Source organism: Gobio gobio (genome assembly GCF_949357685.1).
Source record: "Gobio gobio genome assembly, chromosome: 12".
Lineage (NCBI taxonomy): Eukaryota > Metazoa > Chordata > Actinopteri > Cypriniformes > Gobionidae > Gobio > Gobio gobio.
The window spans coordinates 37,037,623-37,046,348 of record NC_137105.1 but is presented as its reverse complement, the minus strand read 5'-3'; the positions used below and the strand labels follow the sequence as shown (position 1 = coordinate 37,046,348).

Below are 8,726 nucleotides of genomic sequence, written 5' to 3'. Positions count from 1 at the left end.
GTTACCACAACTATTCAGCCGATGTTACTGCGGCTCATATAACAGGGTGAAGGTCATGGAAGCTATGCGGCTCGACGGCGAGGGCCAGATGCTCTTTTGCTTCAGAGTAGAGGACAGATTTCCTCTCTCTCTCCCTCCCTCCCTAAGAATGTCATGAAAACAGACAGGGATTCCCCTCATTGTCCAGTAAATTGCAGATGGCATGCGCTTGATAGTGGAACGCCACGTCTCCGGCGCAACTGTTTCCGGGATGCGGGCCGGATGAGCCAGTGGCAGTGTCCGTTACCCTCTCACCCCCCTCAACTCATCAAAGAGGTTTGTTCCTCCAAAAGTTTCAAATTATACGTTTAACACACTAGATGGCAGTAGCACTTCACTGCATTAAAGGTGCTCTGCGCTACATTCAACAGCCACAACTTTGATCTTAGAATCAATCTATCCCCGGTTTCACAGACAAGGCTTAAGCCTAGTCCCAGCCTAAAATGCATGTCTGAGCTGTTTTAACTGAAAGCATCTTAAAAAATGTCAGTGTCATTATTTTCTCTCAAATAATGTTTTTTTCTAAGGCACATTTATAAAAGCTTCTGAAATGTCCTAAGTGAACTAAGGCCTATAGTTTAATCTAAGCCCTATCTGTGAAACCGGGCCCTATAGTGTCTTTTATGTTTAACATGGTGATACTCAAAGTCAAATATGGATTATGAATCAGGTCAGGACCATCAAGGCTGGATTATACAGCCTCACAATGTCATGGACCTCCAGTTGAGGGGCCCGAAACCTGAAAATTAGCCACTGAAGATGTAAAATTAATGTAGATGTATGAAAAACGTCTTGAATAGCTAGTGACAATTGCTATAGATTGTGAAATAAACAAAGAAATGACAAATACTATCCGTTCCTTGGACCTTCCACAGCATTATTAGTGCCTTCTGGACATTTAGTGCCCGTATTTGCTGTGAAATATTGTTATGCCATTATGTCAAATAATCAAACTGTAAATAATCACGGGGGTTTGGTTTTAAGGATCTGCAGTAGGTTGCAATTAAGAGTTTTCTCATGGGTGCTAATTTGTGATATTGAGAAGGACATTTAATACTAGGTTAGTCCAACGACTGTTTAATAAGTCACTTTGGATAGATGACAAATTTAGGTAACACTTTATTATTAAGTTGATCTTCCTGGATAAGCTAGGATTGAAGGACAGAGTGATCCACCACGGGACGTTGTAAGTTTTAGGAGAGCCATTAAGCTGCGGTCACGCTAGACTTCACGCTCCATTTACTTCTATTTATACACAGGTAAACGTGGGAGACCGGAAATGCTAATGCGAAGATATTTTATCTTCCATTGCGTACATTTGGTAAACTCTGACGTGTGAATTTGTGTAAAGAAAAGACATTTGACCAACACCGCATGTAAATGTCACAGATTGACCTTTGGACTGAATTCAACATGCATTTGATTTTGACCATATAAACCTGTAATATTAATTTAAATAGCATTTAGTGTGGGTTCACATGATGTGTGTGTTCGTCTTATGTTTGATTTGTGAAATAGGAGACCTTAGACAGAAAGCAGACCCGCCGTTAAAGTGACACATGAGAAATGGGGGCTGTGAGGGGTTAAAGAGGGGTTTCTCACAGTCATATGCTCACATTGCATATGTACATATCACATATGAAGAGGAGTTGAAGAGTCACTTCTACGGATCAAACTCATTTCTCACATACCAGACCACAATGGCAAGTGTCAGAATATTACGAGTGACAGACGTTACCTCTTCCCCGTCACTGAACTCCACACACACACACACACACACACACACACACACACACACGCACACACACGCGCACACAGAGAAGAGAGTCAGACCGACGGTCTCCATAGTGTAACTCTTAAGGGGGTACTAGACGCTCCACTCTCCCAGAATAACCACTGTCTAGCCAGTACTGCGTGAGGAACGAGGTGTGCGTGTGTGTCTGTGTCGGTGGTGCCAGCACGCCATAGACTGTGGGCCTAGTGGGACCTGTACTTATGAGAGAGCATCTAGTGGTGAGCTGCGAGTTGTAACGCTCTTTAAATGTGTATGTGTTTCAGTGCTGTGGGGATGCCAAACTGACAGGGTGCCAGATGTCAGCTGGTATCACATATCAGTCAACAACAGAGAGCCCGCTCCCTAAAGACCTCTCCACGCTTCCCACCTATAGCCTACTGTTTATCTGCCTGGAGTTGACGAACAAAGAACAGGGAAGCAGGTTGATTATTCTACTAACTATACTACCTTACACTATTAGAGTTTGGAACAATTAAGATTTTTGAAAGAAGATGCATTAAAATTGATCAAAAGGGTCATTGAAGACATTTATAATGATACAAAATGTGAGTGTATATATATATATATATATATATATATATATATATATATATATATATATATATATATATATATATATATATATATATATATATATATATATATATATATATATATATATATATTAAAATTAATATACTATCTTTATATTCATCAAAGAATTCAGCTTTGCCATCACAGGAATACATTTCATTTTAAAATATCATTAAAAAACAGTACTTTAAAGGGTTAGTTCACCCAAAAAGGAAAATTCTGTCATTAATTACTTACCCTCATGTCGTTCGACACCCGTAAGACCTCCGTTGATCTTCGGAACACAAATGAAGATATTTTAGTTGAAATCTGATGGCTCTGAAAGGCCTCCATTGGCACAATGGCACGGTTCACTCTCAAGACCCTTAAAAGGTACTAAAGACGTCGTTACAAAGTCCATCTCACTACAGTGGTTCTAAAATAACTTTATGAATCGGCGAGAATAGTTTTTGTGCGCAAAAAAAACCTAAATAACGACTTATATAGTGATGACGATTTCAAAACACGGCCTCATGAAGCTTCGAAGCATTATGAATCAGTGAGTCGAATCAGCAGTTTGGATCGCCAAATTTCAGCAGTTTGGCGGTTTGACACGCGATCCGAATCATGATTCGACTCACTGATTCAGAACGCTTCAAAGCTTCATTATGCCGTGTTTTGAAATCGTCATCACTATATAAGTCGTTATTTAGGGTTTTTTTGCGCACAAAAACTATTCTCGCCGATTCATAAAGTTATTTTAGAACCACTGTAGTGAGATGGACTTTGTAACGACATCTTTAGTACCTTTTAAGGGTCTTGAGAGTGAACCGTGCCATTGTGCCAATGGAGGCCTTTCAGAGCCATCAGATTTCAACTAAAATATCTTAATTTCTGTTCCGAAGATCAACGGAGGTCTTACGGGTGTCGAACGACATGAGGGTAAGTAATTAATGACAGAATTGTCATTTTTGGGTGAACTAATCCTTTAAACTATAATACTATTTCACAATATTACTGATTTTACTGTATTTTGATCAAATAAATGCAGTCTTAGCAAGCAGATACTTATTTTTATATACAAAAAATTCTCGTTTCAAACTGGTGATTCGACAGTGTCCAAAATGTACTTTTTGCTACCCCTGCTAATAGTTTTTTTTTTTTTTTTATATAATTTTGTCATGATATAGAAAGAACTTCTGATGACTGTGTGTCAAGGTCAATAAGTCTTCAAAAATATCATATAATTTGACTTTTTTATGACAAGGTAATGGCAAGGTTGGTTCAGGTTGTAAAATGTCACGTGGTACGACTCCGAAAAAAATAGAATGATATTAATGAATTCATACGTTTGGGATTTTAATTTTTTTTTAATAAAAATTTTTGGTCCCACTTTATATTAGATGTCTTTAACTATGTACTAATTAATTTGATGCACTTATTGTGTACATACAGGTTGTTACATTGTAATTTTTAAAAGTACCTGTAATTACAGCTGTAATTAATTTCTGTAACTACATCTATAATTATACTGTTGAGCCTTCGCATACACCTTAACCCACCAAACCTGTCCATAATCTTACCTGTATCACACCTCAATAGCAGCAAACTTGTTTTGCAATACAACATGAACACAATAAGTACATTGTACTTATTTTCTGATGCAAGCAGTTAAAGACACCTAATATAAAGTGTGACTTAATTGGTCCATCCATCTTTATTTATTTATTGTAAATGATTAAAATGTGTGCACTTGCACATAATCAAGGTGTAAGAAAATGGTGTTATTACTTTTTACTTTGGTTACACCACATGACATTTTTGAGCAATCAAACTGAAACTCTCCTTGAAAATGGAATTTAATCTATAGCAACATTAATGAAATTGACACATTTTATAATCTATATATTTTTAAATGATTTATTGTTATAAGGCCCTTATGCACTTGTTTTAGAGGCTTAATGTGAGTAATAGTACACTTGTGTAGTCATATGCAGTTTTGGAGAGAAATTTGTTTTATAATATAAAAGTGCACATTAAAATTACTAAAATAATTAGTAATTTTTAACTACAATTAAAAGTTCAATATCAATAAATGCTATAATAGTGTATAAATAATATTAAAATAACGCTGCTTCTGAGGTACAGTATACACTATCTAAAACTACTTTAGGAACAGACAAAATCTTCACGTTCAGAAAGATCAGAGGAGAAACACGAACGCTTGCACTGTTATTAGACAGTCACTTTAGCTGAGCACTTGCATGTCTTTGATTTGATTCGCTCACGTCACTTATGTAAAAACAGTGAGGGTCAGATATCGTTCTTGCAATTTAAACCATGCATTATGTTGCACTCCCCAATAACATTACCAGCCAAATGGCCAGTAATTTATACCACGAAAGGTGCTTTTAAACCAGTAATCGCAATTGTGGGAAATGATGTATCAAGCACTCGAAAAGGTGATTGTTGATTAGTGCACAGTCGACAGAAAAACTAAAATTACACTGATCATCATGACAATGTTAATGCATAGAAGGGTAGATTCAGTAGAGTGAGATATTAGCCATAACTACATTCATAATAGTATTCATAATTAAAAAACATTCATTTTATTTACGCAAACAATGCTAAAATAATTTGGCCCCATTGGGGTTGCATTGGCCCCTCTGGGACCTCAAAAACCCTGCCCATGACCTCTGAGACATCAGGTTTGGTAGTTTCCAGATCAGTCCAGTGAAAAAGGCCTCAGGCGTCTTTGTGCAAATGTGATTATGTTCGGTGGCCTTGATCATTTTCTTTCACTCCTATCTGGCAAATCACTTACGGCTCTTATGAGTTTGACCTGGGTAGAAATAACAGGCCATGGTTTGGGTTTGAAGAATTACTTGGACGGAGTGGGTAAATTGTGATGCTCGTTTGCGACGTATATGCAAGTTCTCTTCCACATATTTCTTTATGCTTATGAATTTCAATACCACCAAAATGACTGTAACAAATCACTCCATCTGCTTGTCAAGAGGAGTTTCATTTCATTAGCCATATGGTTTCTTCATCCAGCTTTTGTGGGTTTTAAAGCCTTTTCTTTCTGGGGAAGCTCTAGTTGCTTCATGAGAGAGGTTTTTCTGGGGTTTATAGCTCTATACTGTGCTAAAGTGTGCAGTTGAGCTCTGTCCTACAGTAATGCTGGTCATGATCCATGCTGAGAGGTTTGCACATGCAGTGAAATTAGGTCACTGTTACAGTTTTGGATGGTTCACGTTTCAAATCTGATGATGAGTGTCCTAGAATGAAAACAAGAGGGGACACTGCAAATGTGCTGTTTATATAGTATTAATGGGCACTTTGTAACTACATTGGATGACCAATTTGATATTAAAGAAACAGTTAAAATTCTGTCATGTCATTACAAACCCAAATTACTTTCTTTCTTCAGTTGATCATATAATGAGACATTTTGAAGAATGTTCTTGTTCTTTCCCATACACTGAAAGCATATGGTGACCAGTGACTGTCAAGCTCCAAAAAGGGCGTAAAAGCACCATTAAGTAGTCAGTTTGAGTCGTGCATATGGAAGAAAGGAAATTATACCGTAACAACATAACTCTTTAATGGCTGCTGAAAATTCAGTTTTACCATCACAGGAATAAATTCCATTATTCATTAAAATATATAATCCCGCTTAATAGACAAAAGGGTCATTTTTGGCACATGTATGTGGCCTGTAGATGAATTATAATCCATGAATTTTAATTTTTTTAAATCTCTCAGCCTTTGCCAGGTGTCTCCAGATCTTCAAAACAAAGAGCTCTTTACGGCAGACACTCAATCCCCCTCCCTCTTCTTCCATTACTCTCTCTACCTTTACAACACCCCATATGTCTCATTACTCTCCCTCTCATGCTATTTCACTCTTTCATGTGCCATGTGACCTTTTGGATACACATACACCGTCTCTAGACTGTTAACTGTCAAAATTTACTCGTCCTCATATCTTTGCATCTTGTTGGCTTGGATCCCCACTAATTTTATGCAACCAATAGGCCAGTACATCCTTCAATATTTCTGATTTTGTTTTCCACAGAAGAAAGTCATTCATTTAGGTTTGGGAGGTGAGAGGAAATGATCACAGAATTGTCATTTTTGGCTGAGCTATCCCTTTAAGACTAGAGCTTCACCCATAATTGAAGTGTTCTGGAAAATTCTACGCAAAGCTCCATGCAAAAACATGAAAATGATCAGACCTACAGTGAGAGAGATTGATCACAGTGAGAATTATGGTTGATCATGTGAGATATTTTACTTTTCCAGGTACAGTAGAGAGCTGTGGAGCTGAAGAGAAATCATAAATCATGATAGTTTTTTGTGTGTAACTGTGTGCCTGTGTTGATGAAACGCACACACGCACGCACGCATGCACACATTCTTATATGTGGTTTACAGGAACTCTCCATAGGCATAATGAGTTTTATACTGTACAAAAGGTATATTCTTTCCCCCTATACTACCCCTACCCCTAAACCTACCCATCACACAAAAACGTTTTGCCGTTTAGTATGCTTTTTTAAAACCATTTGGTTTACGAGAACACAGGAACTGTCCTCATAAACCATGTTTACATTGTAATACCCATGTCATTATACACATTTGTGTCCTCATACACCACATATACTGTACTTGTACACACACACACACACACACACACACACACACACACACACACACACACACACACACACACACACACACACACACACACACACACACACACACACACACACACACACGCATGTCTAATGCTCTTTGGCTGTTACGGTCTCAAGCTTATTGCTTTTCCAAAATAAATCAGCCGCCCATTGCATATAACCTGAGTAATGAAAGTAGTCATGACAAATTAAAAAATCTTTCTTACCCAGACCGCACACACACATATATACGTCACACACCACCACAACCCATTTTTCAGGCTGAGCGCAAATGGCACACATCTATAATCATGACAAAGAGACCCCTGCCATTAAATACAGACTTCAAACGGGAACATTAGCGCAAAGAAAGACGTCCTGCTCCAGAGAGAGACGAGAGTGCCTGGAAAGGATCTTCATTATGCACCCTTCATTATATATCACGACAAGATTTTCTGAACAGAGAAAATCAGGCGGATATTTAATGAAAAACACCACTGGTTCTGCACAAAGAGTGATTGGAGGCACTTTAGGGCTGATTCAATTCAATAAGTGAAATTAATTAATAAACTGGCCAATGCAGCAGTATATATAATCTGATATAAAAAGGCAAATATTTAAATCACAGCCAAACAGACTATTCTACCACACCACATTTTAAATGTGAAATGTTTTAGGCCCAAAACGTAATCCACGCAACTACATTAACATAAAGTTAAGCTCTAGTCTACTGTCTTGTACAGTTTTCAGTTTGAAGAGAATGAGTAAGTTAGTTAAACTGTCTACATGTTAGCTACCTGCCACAGTAACACAAAAATGCACATTTAAAGTTGCAATGAAACAGAAATAGCAATCTTGTCATCCGTATTGTGATGTATTATTAATAATATATATTTTTTTAAATTGACACTTTTTTTTAAATTATGTACAAGACCGTGTGCTTAAAGTGCATCACCAAGGATTTACAGTATGTCTGCTTGTGCAATTGCCAGTGTTATTTTAGTATTATTAGTAGTGAATCGGTGTGTCCAAATTGGATGTCTGAGTAGTTCTACATTTTAATTTGAACTTACTTCCTAAGTAAAAAAGTATGTTCTATATAGTATGAATGTGTGTAGTATGAATGAAATCTGGAAGTACTACATCTGCCATCTTGTCATCATCATGTAACCTACCAGAGTCAATTGCGTCGCTTCACTGCCATTCATAAATCCTCTCCCATGGCCTCATGAGAAAGTAAAGTGTCCATCGTATGACCATCGATCATCCGGGTACTTTCCGCCTGCTGTTTTCCAAATATACACAATTGCCAAAAGTATTGGGACACCCTTACAAATCATTGAATTCAGGTGTTCCAATCACTTCCATGGCCACAGGTGTATAAAATCAAGCACCTACACTCTCAGAAATAAAGGTACAAAAGCTGTCACTGGGGCGGTACCTTTTTCAAAAGGTACATTTTTGTTCCTTTTAGGTACTAATATGTACACTTTAGGTACTGATATGTACATTTAAGGTACCAATAGGCACCATTTAGGTACAAAAGTGTACCTTTTGAAAAGGTACTGTCCCAGTGACAGCTTTTGTACCTTTATTTCTAAGAGTGTAGGCAATGCTTCTACAAACATTTGTGAAAGAATGGGTCGCTCACAGGA

The 8,726-nt window shown here is 37.5% G+C and overlaps 1 long non-coding RNA gene across 1 annotated transcript in view; it reads left to right on the top strand.

The window, feature by feature from the left end:
• The window catches only part of LOC307135048, a 910,342-nt gene that overhangs the window by 441,409 nt on the left and 460,207 nt on the right, over positions 1 to 8,726 (top strand). The gene's annotated exons all lie outside the window — the stretch shown is intronic.